The 14,300-nt window shown below is 41.8% G+C and overlaps 1 protein-coding gene across 3 annotated transcripts in view; it reads left to right on the forward strand.

The window, feature by feature from the left end:
- The window catches only part of GMIP (GEM interacting protein), a 588,802-nt gene that overhangs the window by 511,924 nt on the left and 62,578 nt on the right, over positions 1–14,300 (forward strand). The window lies entirely within an intron of this gene.

The following is a 14,300-nucleotide window of genomic DNA, read 5'->3' on the forward strand; positions in this document are numbered from 1 at the left end:
CAGTGATGACAGATGTCAGCAGTGATTCCTGCTTTTAAACCACTTTGCAGGTGTATGTGGCAGAGTGCGCAGCTCTTTTGGTGGGTTATGAACTCTGCGCAATTTTGCAGACGAAGTGCGCACCAGGGTTATTGCCTCCATTCTTGGCAATTTCCTTACCCCATTGGCAAAGGGGTGCATTGTGGCACAGTGGCGTGGATAAAAATACTCCACATGTGACCCTGGAACAAATAAGCCAGTCTGCAATATCCACTAATGAAAACACTTGATAACCCCAAAAAGTTGGTAAAACCAGCAACACAAACTAATGCAAGTTCTAAAGTTAATGCACTAGAGGGAGACACCAACAAAGAGCAGCATGTCCATTGAATACTCAAGTAGGAGTAATGAATGAAAAAGTGGAAACAAGAACAAAAAAACAGATCAGCATTAGTAAACTTGTTCTCGAAGATTCCATCTCTGCGGATACTAAAATCATGTGATTTGGAATTCATTGAACCCCTAAATAGAGGGTTCAGAGCTGTATACCAAATTCACTGTGTATTGACATCCACTGCTAGCTTGATTAGAAACCAAAAAGAATCACTGGACTTCTTAGGCTTTGAATTAGATAAAGAGATATCCACCTTTCCACAAATCCCTCAGTGCGAACATTACTGCGTGACAAAGAAGAAAGAAACAACCACGAACAACAAATCGCAAGCATCTAACCTTGACAACCAAACGAGATGCGGTGGCTAAAGAATCTGTTACAACAAATGGAAGGCACACAAACATGAGATTTTATTGTGGTCTCATGGAACATGAGAGGCCATTCTCATTTCTTTAAATAATTTCCATCCCTTGACCGACTGATGAGCTACCCCATATTCATGCTACAAGAGACATGGTTGCTCAAAGACTTCTACTGTGACAGTCATATGATATATCAAGTTAATGCGAACCATAAATTCCATTCCAAGAAAATAAAAGTGGGACAAACATCTGATAATGTATTGTCTATAGAAATGAAAGCTAAATATATTTCAGATGACCCCAGCATCTTTATCATAAATATATATGATCCCCCGAATAGGACATGTACCAGCAAGATATTCAGACCCATTGATATAATGATCACCAAATGGGTTATGTCTGCTGCAGATAACATGATCATATTGGGAGGTGACCTTAACGCAAGATGTGGTGTAGCTAATATGGAAGACCACAATATAAACATTGCCACTACTAAGATAATGGCAAACCCCAAAAGCATTCACAAAGGTATGGAATGGAAAGACTTTATGGTCACTAAATGACAGGACAAGGATTGATACCCCTGGCAAATGTTCAAGTGGAGTAAAATCTGTTACACTGGACTACATATGTGCAAATCCTCCTTTACCAAATCACGTCATCGACTTTAAAGTCCATCAGTTACCTTATAGTGACCATTCATTGATCTGTACACACCTAAACTTACCACTGTGACGAGTGAAGGATAGGGGACCGATTAATGGGACTACAAACAAAAGTGGGATTAGAATTAAATGGTCCACCACTAACATTAGCAAAATGTGCTGAAGAATACGGCCTTTGGTTGAAGATTCTCACAATGCACTACGTCCACTAAATAGTGAAGAAATAGAAAATATATTCAGATCATTATAAACCCACATAGCCAAGTCTAAATTGGTCCCCTTAACCGTCATAGGCAAAAAGGTAAATAACGTTTTTGACATTATTTATTGAATTATTGGTAGACAAAAGACTTCTCTGGAACAAACTGCAGAAAATGAGGTGTCGGGAATACAGCAGAAGCTAATGCAAAAAAACGGAAAAGTATTGACTAACCAATACAGAAACTGGTGCAAAGGAAGGAAATGTCAGAAACGAAATATCCAGTGGCAGACTATGATCAGAGTTTTTAAAAAAAATAACACCAGCTCAATTTTGGATATTATTGAATAAAGTTCGAGGTAACACCTCTCTCCAAACAATAAACCCTCTTCAAGAAGAGAAATGGGCAGCCCACCTCACTTCTATGATTCATGAAGATAAAGTTGAAAATGTACTCAGGACTGAACAAAAAGCCTGGCCGTTGACATTTTCAGTGAACAGTATAAGGGAGATAATAGCTAAAGCAAATACCTCCAGAGCCCCTCGCGCTAAAGGCCTTGCGACCGTAGTAGTTAAACAAGAACGAGAAATTTGGGAAGAAATACTCTATATACTATTTTAAGAAAGTATGCAAGGAAAAGCACATTGCATCATCATGGAAAACATCAATATTAATACCAGTATTGAAATCAGGGGACAGACTGAAAATGACTGCTTACTATCATTACTTGATACCACTGGTAAACTGTTTTGAGCAATTGTTCTTGACCATCTGCAGAGCTGGACAAAACAAAACAACTTACTTCACGCTTTTCAGACAGGGTTTAGAGCAGGATCAAGTACCACCCACAACATTCGTCTACTAGATGCTATAATAGCAAAAGTCATAATCCTTCCATATATGTAGCCTACATAGACTTCAGCGCAGAATTTGACAGCATTGATCGTCAAATATTGTGGACTATGTTAGAGCAAATGGACTGTCAGTGCTGGTTATTGGAGACTATTATTACCCTTCATAATAACAGCTCCAAGACCCGTCTGGATAATGAAGGCCGCCTCTCCAGACCCATCAAGATCAATAAGAGAGTTAAACTGGGATGCTTTCTAGCTGCCCTCCTATTCAACCTACACCTATCAAATCTAATGAATTGATTAGAAGGGAAAGCAAACATCCGGCCAAATTTAAGTCTTCTCGTGTCACGGCAATGCTTTACGCAGACAACCTAGTTATAGTTGACCTACTTTCAGAGGAATGGAAGAAATATTAGAAGAGCTAGGTCAATTCGTAAATGAACACAGTCTGAGAATTAATATGAAAAAAATTCAAAGAATGTTAATTTCTGCTAAGAAAGTTGTGAAACTAAAAATGGTCATCAATTGAGGCACAATTGATTATACCGATACTTATAAATATCTAGATATCGTCATGCATTGTAGATTAAATTATATCCCACTAATACTAATTGAAGCCAAGATTTGTTGAGCGAAGCAAATAACAATGCTTGTCTGCAGGTGCGTAACTGATTTCGCAGGATATTCCCTGAAAGGGATTGTGATGTTATACACCCAGTGGTTTATCCCTGTGATATTATACGGACTTGAGGCACTCAATATCAGAGACTTATTGTGGCTACATAGAATTGAAGGCACTTTTGGCGTACCATACTGCGACTCCCTCCCTCCTGTCCTATTCAATATGTGAGAGTTGAACTAGGCTTACTCTTGCTTAAAGCCACTATACTGATGCGCAGAGGCCTACTACCACTGAAAGCAGCAACTCATCCTGAATGCCTAATGTTGAGAACCATAGGAAACAACGTCATCACTTTGGAAAAAACTACACACATTAACTCATACAATGAGCTTGTCATGGAGTTATATGCTACACTGGTCCATAGAGAGAGCACATTGTGGATATTTTAATACCTCAAAATATAACTTATCTATTAAAATGCCTTGACCTATACGAACAAACTTTCTATTAGAGCACTTTGGGGAGCAAAATGGAAGTTGCCTAAAGATCAACGATTCTGTCGCATGTGCAAATCCAGTACCAACCCAGAGACAGCAAGGCATGTTCTCACTGAATGCACAAGTTTAGGTCCCATTGACATGACACTATATGATCAATTTGATCATCACTATGATGCAATTAAAACTGTTGACTTCGAGCAATATTGTCTAAATACAGACTCCGGAGCAATGCACATTGCACTTTACAGTGTTTGGCAATATGTAGCAATGCAATTTAAACTGGACTGTAAAGAGTAAATAGGAAGAGGCTGAATAACACAATGTTGTATGCATGAACCATGAACATGAAATATTCTGAAGATTAATTTTATTTTATTATGTGTGTGTTTTAAATACTAAGGGCCTCATTATGAATTTGCTGCCTCCAAAATCGTGTCCGGGTCCGGGTTCCCAGAATGCGGAAATACCGGCCCATTCCGAGTATGGAGGGCCCGGTATTTCCTCCTTCAGGGAACCCAAGCCCAGTCCTTCCCCATTCCCATACGAGCCCTCATAGGGCTCGAATGGGAATGGGGAGGGAGCTAACAACGGGCCCATTACAAACGGGCCCGTTGTTAGCTCCCTGGGCTCCTCGCGGGACCCGCTATGAACGTCTGGAAAAACCCGACGTCCAGAGTGGGTCCCGCAAGGGGACCTCGTAATTGTGCGGAATGGGTTTAACGGCACCGGCATCGTTAAACCCATTCCACACAAGTTATAATGAGGCCCTAAATCTCTTAGCTTGTGGTTCATTATTGTGTGTATATCGGAATGTATGATGAAATGTATATGTATACATATTTTATTGCATTTAACAGAGATGTGATTTTATGAAGGAACTATAAAAGTTGTAAAAGTTTAAAAATGAACTAAATACAACTATAACATAAATAAAAAATAAATTATAAAACCAGTTAGAATACAATGTGTATCCAGCAAATGTTCATCGAAACCTTCTTGAAAATCACTCAAAAGCAAGACTTCTGACATCACTCAAAGTAGGTCCTCAAGCCTGTTGGAATAAAAAAAAAGTATTCTTCTCTGTATAATCAGTGATATGACTCCTTATAGGATTCTGTGGTCTACACCCTTTGGGAATGTTGCAAGACATGACCTCAGACAGGGACTGAGGAATCTTCTGCAGTGATCGAAGTGATGACAGTCCTGATATTTCAATTGGGCTTAGGACCTCTGACTCCTCCTTCTCCTGATAGACCACCATAACTGTACCGTGCAAAGTTCCTTTACCATACAGAGTATCCTTGAGGAAGTGATTGTTGTCAGCAGCAAAATAGACAAATCTGCCTCTGACCAACTCTGAGGGAACGTAAGATCCTCCACACTCATCAATACATTTTTATTACCTCTGTGGCTATGTATGTCTCATGGGCTCTGTCGTAATTTATAGAAGCTCCCATGCTGTGCAGAAATTCGATGATGAATTTTCTGCGGGTATCTGTGTGTATTGTGATCCCAACTGCCACTTGCATGGGCATTTCTCGGTATGCTGTGTGGTTGAAGGAAGCTTGTCGTGGTGGTAGCATTTCTTTTATAAACATCTGTGACATTTTATGAGCCCTATTCATTACAGTGGTATCCCGCTTTTCTGAATTACTTTTCATATACATCTGCCCTTGACAGCACCACTTGTAAAAAAGAACAACTTCCTTTGGAACGACATCTGCCAAATTCACTTCTTCAAAACTTCCAGTGAATTTCCATTGTTAACAAGTTAGTACAGCTCTCTGTAAAATCGTAGCTGCTTCAAGAAGAGTTCTCATATTTTTTCTCAATATCCTGTAAGGGATCAAGAGTAAGACTGGGATACAGAGACATACTAAGTGTTGATTATAAACTTTTATTTATGACACAATAAATAAATATATGATATAATCAGGGGGTTGGGAGCAATTCTATCTATCCTTAATTCCCTGCTTTGACGAAACTAAGGAACGTCCATGTCAGCATGTCAAACGAAAGAGCGTCCTCTAAACTGACCCTTACACACTAAACTCTATATATAGTGTAAAAAGGGGATTTCTGTAAACTAGGTTTCTCTCAGGGTTCAAAACGTAAAGTTCTAAGGTGCCGAACAGAGGAGGAACCAGGGGACCTATTCAAACTACGACAAACATGCTTAAGAGAATGGGAAAAGCTAGGTATATTGGACTATGCGAAATATACACAAAGGCTACATGCAGAGGGAGACAAACCTGGGAGATTGCTAGCATGGCTGTGTAAGCGTGAAGACCCAAGAGACATGATTAGTGCCATTGCAGATGAAAAGAGAGATGTTGTTAGGACACAATGCGATTTTAATGAGGTGTCCTCGAGAGTTAATAAATCTCTGAACTCTAGGAACATAACCGGGGTGGAACATGGTAGACGTCCTGGAGCAACTGAATTTACCCAGGCTAACAGCGGACCAGGCCGAGGAACTAGATGCCCCGATGACGGTAAAAGAAATTGGGGAGGTAATCAGAGAACTCCTGATGGGCAAGACCCCGGGACCAGACGGACTCCCAGGACAGTTCTATAAGTCATACACAGAAACACTGGTCCCTAGACTGCTGGAAGTGTTTACAGAGATGCATGACCGGGGGTGCTGCCCGACAATTTAAAAGAATCCACTATAGTACCAAGCCTAAAACCAGGGTAATGCCTGTTGCGTTGCGGATCATATTGACTACTCTCAATGGTGACTCAGAAATGCAAAATATTAACAACGGTACTAGCGAACAGGCTAAAGAGGGTAACAGGGGAGCTGGTCCACGGATACCAACCCGGGTACATACTGGGGCGTAACACCTCATGGAACCTGCGCAGACTACACCATGTCATAGACAGCACAAACCAGATGAAGGAAGACTGTGTTGTAGCCTCGCTGGACGCAGTTAAGACCTTTCATTCAGTATGCTGGGACTGGCTACTAGCAACGCTTAAGCGTTTCGGGATTGCCAAGATCTTTCTGTAAAATGGTAAAACTGATCTATACGGCACCAATGGCACGGGTAACGATTGGAAGACACATTCCGGGGAGGTGAGAGGTAGATAGGGGCACCAAGCAGGGTTACCCATTGTCGCCAATGCTGTTTATCCTAGCACTGGAACCACTGGCTGTCTTCTTTAGGGAGGAATATAAAGAAGCTGGAATAGAGATGGATGGGATAGTGCAGCTGATCTCCCTGTACGCTGATGACATGTTGCTGTGACCTGACATGAAGATAACCTGCCGCACCTGCTAGATATGATTGACCACTTCACCAGGCTTTCAGGTATTAAGTATTAAGGTAAACCGCAGGAAATCCTGTTTATTCACGCTAGCAGGACTCAGAGGCCTACATCTGTAACAACTCCCACATCTAGACCTGCATTGGGCGACTGACACCTTTCGCTATTTAGGCATCAATGGTGGCACAACCCAGAACGCTCACACAAGCAAAACATGATAAGACCCCTGGAAGGGGTGAGAAACTCTATGGGGTTCTGAGGAGAACTGCCCTTGTGGGTGACAGGCAGGTCTGCACTCCTGAAAATGGTAGAACTCACTCGTCTCTTGTACTAATATACCCTATACTATAACTGGGGCTTTCTTCCAACAGATAGATACGATGGGACGAGAGTTCCTGTGGAAAGGGGGAAGGAACAGAATCGCTTTGCGCATTTTGCAGAGGGACTACAAGGAGGGAAGGATAAGAGTACCCCATTTTAAATGCTATTATCTAGCGGGACAGCTGCAAATTGCATTGTCTTGGTTGGGCGATGAGACCTCACAGGACACTGCGCTGCTTCAACCCATCCTCAAGCGGTACTTCTTGAAAGAAATTCTATGGGCGGAAGGCCCACACTCAACCAAACCCACTAGATTATTGAAGCCTGGCAGAGACACATGGCGCAGGGCATGGAAACTCATGGGTGTAACAAACCCTTACTCTGTGCATATCTCTTTGGCTGGAGTGATTGGGGAACAACAGAATGTGGTGAGACAATATAGGAAACACTGGGAAAGCAAAGGTGTAGCCACTGTGGAAGATTTAATACAGAACGACAAAATATTCGACTTTCATACCCTGGTCAGCGAATATGGTATACATGAAGGCCAGTTTTTGCTGGGAATGGCCCAAAGAATCGGGAGAAAGTGGTTTGACCCACAAGCGGGAATAATACTAAATGCAACCCTAGACACCATGTACGATGTGTCAGAAGGAGTGCACATGATCTCTAGAATGTATGACTTGCTCCGGGGTAATCTGGGCGCGACAGAACTGAAAGCTTGAGGAAAATGGGAAACAGATGTGGGGAGGGTGTTGTTGGAATCCGTCTACTCTTGATGGTTGAGCATGTACAGTAGTCGACAAATTCTTCTATATAACGTACCCCTTTCAGTATAATAAAAGACACACCCAAAGGAGTCTATTAATGGGAAGATGGAACACCAGACGAGGACCGTAGTTGGCTGGGACACCAGATGCAGACCGTGGCTGTAAGAGTTTCAGAACAACTGTCAGCAGGCGTGGAAAACGCAACAGTGCTCTGTAGCCAAATGTAAAAGAACTGGTCTGAATGGGAAAGTCAAGAGGCTTGTGACAATAAGCTTCAAGGCCTTCCGGTCTTGGGAACGAGACCCAGCCCTAGAAAGGAACGCGGTAAGCTAATTTCAGGATGGGTTTACATAGGTAAGTCAAAATATGAAGCCAGACAATATACAGAGAGCTTACTGGGACCCTGGGATGGAATGTTGTCAAAACAACTCAGGCGATCCAATAGTTCCACAGATGTCGGGAAGTCCTTTAGGTTTCCAACCGTTCCAAGGGAAACAATGAAAAAATAAGAAATAATGAGCACACCTAATCCGCCGAAACGAGGATGCCTAATGCTAAGGTGGCACCAGTCTCTAGTCCAGACTGGCCACCGGGACCCGACAGTTCGCGGACGCCTAAGGATTGCAGGAGGCAACGCACAATAGGCAGTCTCTAGTCCATGCGTATGCAGAACAAGAAGCAATGTAGTAGTCCGGAAAACAGGATATAGGTCGGCAACTTGCGGACAGAAATCCAAAGCAGAATGTGAGGCATAGCAATCCTGTATTCAATATCCGAGTCGGTAACAAGCCGGGCAAACGTAGGTTGAAGTCAAGAAGTAAATCGGAAGCTGTGAAACAAGACGAGGTTAGCAACATAACAGGCAGTAAGGAACAAGGGCTAGGCGAAGGCAATCCGGGGACGAAGATAGGGTCAGCAACAATCAAAGTAATCCAAACGAGGCACAAGAACAAAAGCTGTTAAGAAATTAATCAGAAGCATGCGGAAGGGACTGATTAGGCTTAAATGATCAAAGTCACATGATCCTGCCAGTACGTGCCATGACGCGTGGAGAGGCCAGCGTTTCCTCGGTACCTTCCAACGTTCCAGTATTCGGGTTCTCCCCGTGACATGAAAAGTGTTGTCGGGGGTGTACCAAAGAGCCGTGATGCATATGCACAGTATGTAGATTTGTGTACCTACTCCTTGCTTTGCTATTTGTCACGCTGGTGCCATAACCAACCCCCTGATTCTCGACAGGTGTTCACAGACGCTGAATGGAGAAGGGTGTTGTGGTATGCTAAGCGAGTCTCAAGGAATGCTAGATTTAGATAAATCCAACTGTAAGTCATGCACAGGTCGTATGTGATGTCGCACAGACTATCATACATAATGAGAGACATGGGTCAGGTTTGTCCGAGATGGGCCGGAGAAATGGCAGGCATGAAACATATGTTCTGGATGTGCCCGAGGATCTGGAAATTCAGGGAGTTGAAGGATACAGTTGCAAAGGGGGACATCTAGATGCAGTTGTGGTCCCCGGAACATGTTCCCGAGGGGCAGGTAACAGAATGCCCATTTTGCTAAAATGAAGGATCTGGTCTGCATACTGGCAAAACACAGAATAGCAATGGCCTGGAAAATGGCAGAGGGTCCGAGACTAGAGGCTTGGTGGGCAGACCTGAAGCGATGGTCATTAGCGGAAACTGCAGTGTGGCGTAGAGCGCTCGAGGGGGGTATGCATGTAGGAAGCGCTGAAGTAGAAGCCTGGAATGCATTGGTGCAACACATGGTCACCCCCATTGAAGGTGAGCCTAGTCGACTAAGCAAGGGAGAGAGGGAACAGTTAAAGGAGCAGAATCCCCAGTAGCTGAACACAGAATACCCGGTGGTTAGAAGAGAAGGCAGAGATATTAAAAAGGGGGAAATGAGCATGGCAAGGAGAGGTACAGGGGTAAAGGAACAATAAACCCATGAAATGTCTAGAATTGATGGACACTTACAAGACTGTAATGACATAGCTGAACCTGTCTGTACGTTTGTTTGTTGTTTGTTAAATAAAATAAAAAACATTAAAATAAAAGAAAAGTTCCAAGGTGCCGGAAAAAAAAAAATAAAGTTCCACGAGAGGAAGGGCTCCTTCCAACACCTATGTTTGTTCTGGTCTTTCACTATCTATCCGGTGCTTCCTGAAAAAGGTCAAATAATGTTCCACTGTTTCAGTGGGTTCTACCCTTAAGTCTCTTTCTTTATACAATATTTCACTTCACAGTTTCAAGTGGGACATCTTCTCCCTTATGTTTTTCCACTTATTATGCTTCCACAGGTTTAAGGAAAATAACTACTTCCCTTTGTTCCTTCTGGTTTTTACCATCCAATATATTCCAGGGGAATAAGCCTTCCTTGAGTCTCTTTTAACCACACAGATTTCTTGAATCTTCAGTTTATCTCAATTAACGTTAAAGGGGTATGGTTTTTCCCTTTTCCTTTGACTGTTCCCCTTTTTACCCCTGGTGTTCTCGCCTGCCAGGGTATTGTGACTTTATTACTGATCCTTAAAAAGGGGTATGGATCTTCCACTTTTTGTATTCATTGTTACTGTTCCACGGTTTCACGTCTCTTCGTACTCCTGGTTTACTCTCCTGCCCGGATATCACAATTCTGTTTCTTGGGTGCAGGTTCCAGACTCGAACAGTGCCTGGTTTACTCTCTTTCCTGGGCTTTATATCCTTTCATGGGTGTGAGTCCCAGACTCGCTGTGTGCCTGGTTCACTATCCTGCTAGGGCTTTTCTGTTCTCTTCTCACTCTTTCTTTCATCCAAGAAATAATGCTTTTCCAGTATTCGGTCACCGACCCTTTCTTAGCACTGGTTGTATTTGTATCAATGTCCTTTTCAAAGCATTGCATCACTGACTCTTTCTTCATACTGTTTGTATTCGTTTCAACCTCTCTCTCCAAGTATTGGGTCACAACCCTTTCTCCAAACTGTTTGTATTTGTATCTATCGCTCTTTCCAAGTCTTGGGTCACCGACCCTTTCTTAACACTGTTGGTATTTGTATAAATCTCTAGTTACAAGATTTGGGTCGCCAAACCTTTTTTCAAAACTATTTGTATTCGTATCAGTTCCTCCAATTACTTTAATTGGGCTTTCTTGCACCCGTAATGATATGTGACACTCGCTCTCAAGCGCTCTGGTAACCCACTCACTCTCTCTGAGCTTACCAGCAGCTCTGGCATTCCTTGTGCCCGTCCATCTTCATCTCCTTTGGTTGGCTGACTGGGGTTGTGTCCCGTTAGCCGTTTGGTTCCCGCTTTATTTTCTTTTGCTTCTGGTGGCTCCAGCTGGAAAGCAAGAAGGCTGTGAGCTACTCTTGGCCTGTTCTCTCTGCACGCTGTTCTCGTCCTCCTCCCTGCCGTCTGCAGCGTTCCAATCTGCATCATCACAAGCTGCATTCCGTTGCAGTCTCTGCCTCTCACTCATAATCTGTTCAGCTCTGTGTGTTTTAATCTTGCCAGTATTAGTTAACACTTTTCAAAGACTAGAATGCGGCATTTGCTAACCGCTTCTGGTCATCCTCATTGTTCCATCCCTCTTCCTACTTCTCTGTACTTAGAGGGGGAAGGTAAATCAGGTTGTTAATCAAGAAAACTTGGGAATTCTCTATCAGCATCACAATAAGCCATACAGGCAAGTTGCAAAGGTACATCGGTGTCATTAAGAATAATATCTGAAGGTTTGATTCAGTGCTTTCCTGCCTCACTGGAGTTTGTCCTGTGCTACTTGGCCCTCTTGTAGATAGCCACCCCCAGGGTCAGAGTCAGGAAGCCTCTGCAATTACCTGGCCACATGAGAGAAGCTTTCCTCCAGAGAATCAGTGACGGTGTTGATATATTTGTCGCAATCCTTAAATTCTTCTTCAGCATGAGATAGTGCACCCTCTGCATTTACTTTCAGGGTGCCTCGTTATTGTTAATTTAGCCTTTTGAGATTACTAAAAAATAAGGCTAATACACTCAAGCTCTTCTTCTATAAAACTTTTGATTTGATTTCATATTTTCATCTGTCCTTAACTATTCTTTGCTGCAATTTTCTTGTAAAGCTTTTTGATTTCCCCTATTGTTGGTAAATTGCCTTCAAGGAGAAATCACTTATTGAAGACACAAATTCAAAATGTTTTGCTTCGTAAGACAGTGATTTTGGCTGCATCTTTCCAATTAGTGTAGGATTGCGTCATAAGAAATTCACTACATGTGTGTTCCGACATAGCTCGTGATATACAATTTCCCTTGCGTGAGGGTCTCCAGGATCTGTAAAAACGCGAAAACTAATCTTCAATGTGTCATTGTTAGACAGTTCTACTACTCTCTTCAAATAGATAGCTGCTGAATCAGTTGCTATCAAATATAACTGATTTCTTCTTTTTCTTTCTTTATTGCAAAGAAGCATGTTGTACATAGGTATTTTGTGATCTTGTAGTGCAGCTTTGTTCTTCTTCTTCCTGGAGATAGACTGCTTTAGCTCACATAACTGCTCTTCATACAAGCTTTTGCTTTGATCCATGTTTGCCTTACGATTACATTGCTTGTAGCATTCCTAATGCCATGATACTTTTTCATTTTCCAGTTCTTCAGATGTTAAGTTGCCTCATCATAGACATATGTGTAAGTATTCGTTTTTGTTCCACTTAGCTCTCTTTTTAATACACTCTAGGCCTCATTACAAGGTTGCCGTTCCGGTAACAACGGTGCCGGTAAGCTACTGGCACCGTTGTTACCAGACCGGCAAACTACGAGTTCTGCGAGCAGGTGCCTTTCAGGAATGGCACCCACCTGCAGACTTTGACGGTAGCACCGGCACCATTACGAGTGGTGTCAGTGCTATCGTCCTCCCCATTCCCATCAAGTCCAAAAGGATTTGATGAGAATGGGGAGTTATTTTTTCCGGGAAACAAAATTACTCTGTTTTTACCGGCATGGCTACCGCCGGACTCATAATGAGGCTGTCTGAAAACTTTTCATTACATTTTTGATTAACCAGGGCAGATTTATTTCTCTGTTGACATACGACACACAAGTAAAAGTTTATCATCTGTTTTCTTTTTTTTGGCTGATGGTGGAAGTTCTACTTTTAAATCACTTTCAATAACTTGAGGTGTCAACATTTTGAAAAAATTGATTTTTACTGGAAATTCAAATCAAATTTCATTCTTCAGTGGCTCTTAAATAATTTTCCAATTTTCTTGCCAATTACCAGAACCTGTAACAAAATAGATGTACATTTTTTTAAAAAACATGAAAAACTATTTTAAAAAACGAACATGCCTTACCACCTGTGCTCTTCTACCTCACTGTATAAAGTTGCTTGTTTATATTTATACTTATTGTTTATACTTCTTGAATTCTTAATGTCCTCATATTCACCTGTACCTACCTTGTATCTGGCGACTAGCCCTTGGTTATCACCACTGTTTTGCTACCCGTATGACTGTAAATTTGTTCTGCTTCTCTTCTACTGTATATTACCCGCATACTTTGCTCTTTTAAAGCTGCCATGTAACTTGTATACTTTTGTATCTTAATCCACTATGTAACCTAAGTGATGCGCCCGGATGCCCTTTGACCAGGTGCGCTATATAAATAAATAAAATACAAAAATACAAAATACAAACTGCAAACAGAAACATTGAAACAATAAGAGACATCAAATTCTTTTAAGAACCTTCTTTATTCAGTTTTTATGGTGAGCAACATATTTGATAGGATCACTCTGAAAGGAGTTATAGATCACATTCTGATTCATAAATTATAGCAGCAGCTATCTTGGATTAATGAAGTCACACAGGACCTCTTCTATAAATTCAAAAATAAATCCTGGTAATACATGATAATATACTTCATTTGCAATGCACCCCCGTTATTCATTATTTCCCTTAATTTAATATTCCACTGAATTATATATGCCCCTCAACTATATGAGTACTATGAGGCAATGTGAAAATACTCACTTCACATTTGAGCAGCTGAGCAGGAGTAGGAATATTTCTAAGATCAGCTCAGAGTTGATATTATTTGTGGTGGGAATTATCGCCATTTTCAACTATTAGATTTTTCTGAGATTGGGATTTGTGGTAATGCTTTTACCATCAGTATTATTTTTTGCAAGGGCTCTTATATCAATTGAGCCACTTTATCTGTCTAGTGGAATGTGTCCCTTCTGTTAATAGCAGTGCCGTCCCACTGGGGTGTATTTAACACACAGCTGTGTCATTACCACCACTTCCTGAATGATCTCATAGGTGTTATTATTACCCGGTTCAATGGACTTCAGAAGGCTAAATACCAGAGTCTACTCTGCTGGGATTCGAATCACTGACATGGAGG

The sequence above is a fragment of the Ambystoma mexicanum genome, chromosome 3q, assembly GCF_040938575.1.
Source record: "Ambystoma mexicanum isolate Mex_15411 chromosome 3q, UKY_AmexF1_1, whole genome shotgun sequence".
Classification (NCBI taxonomy): domain Eukaryota; kingdom Metazoa; phylum Chordata; class Amphibia; order Caudata; family Ambystomatidae; genus Ambystoma; species Ambystoma mexicanum.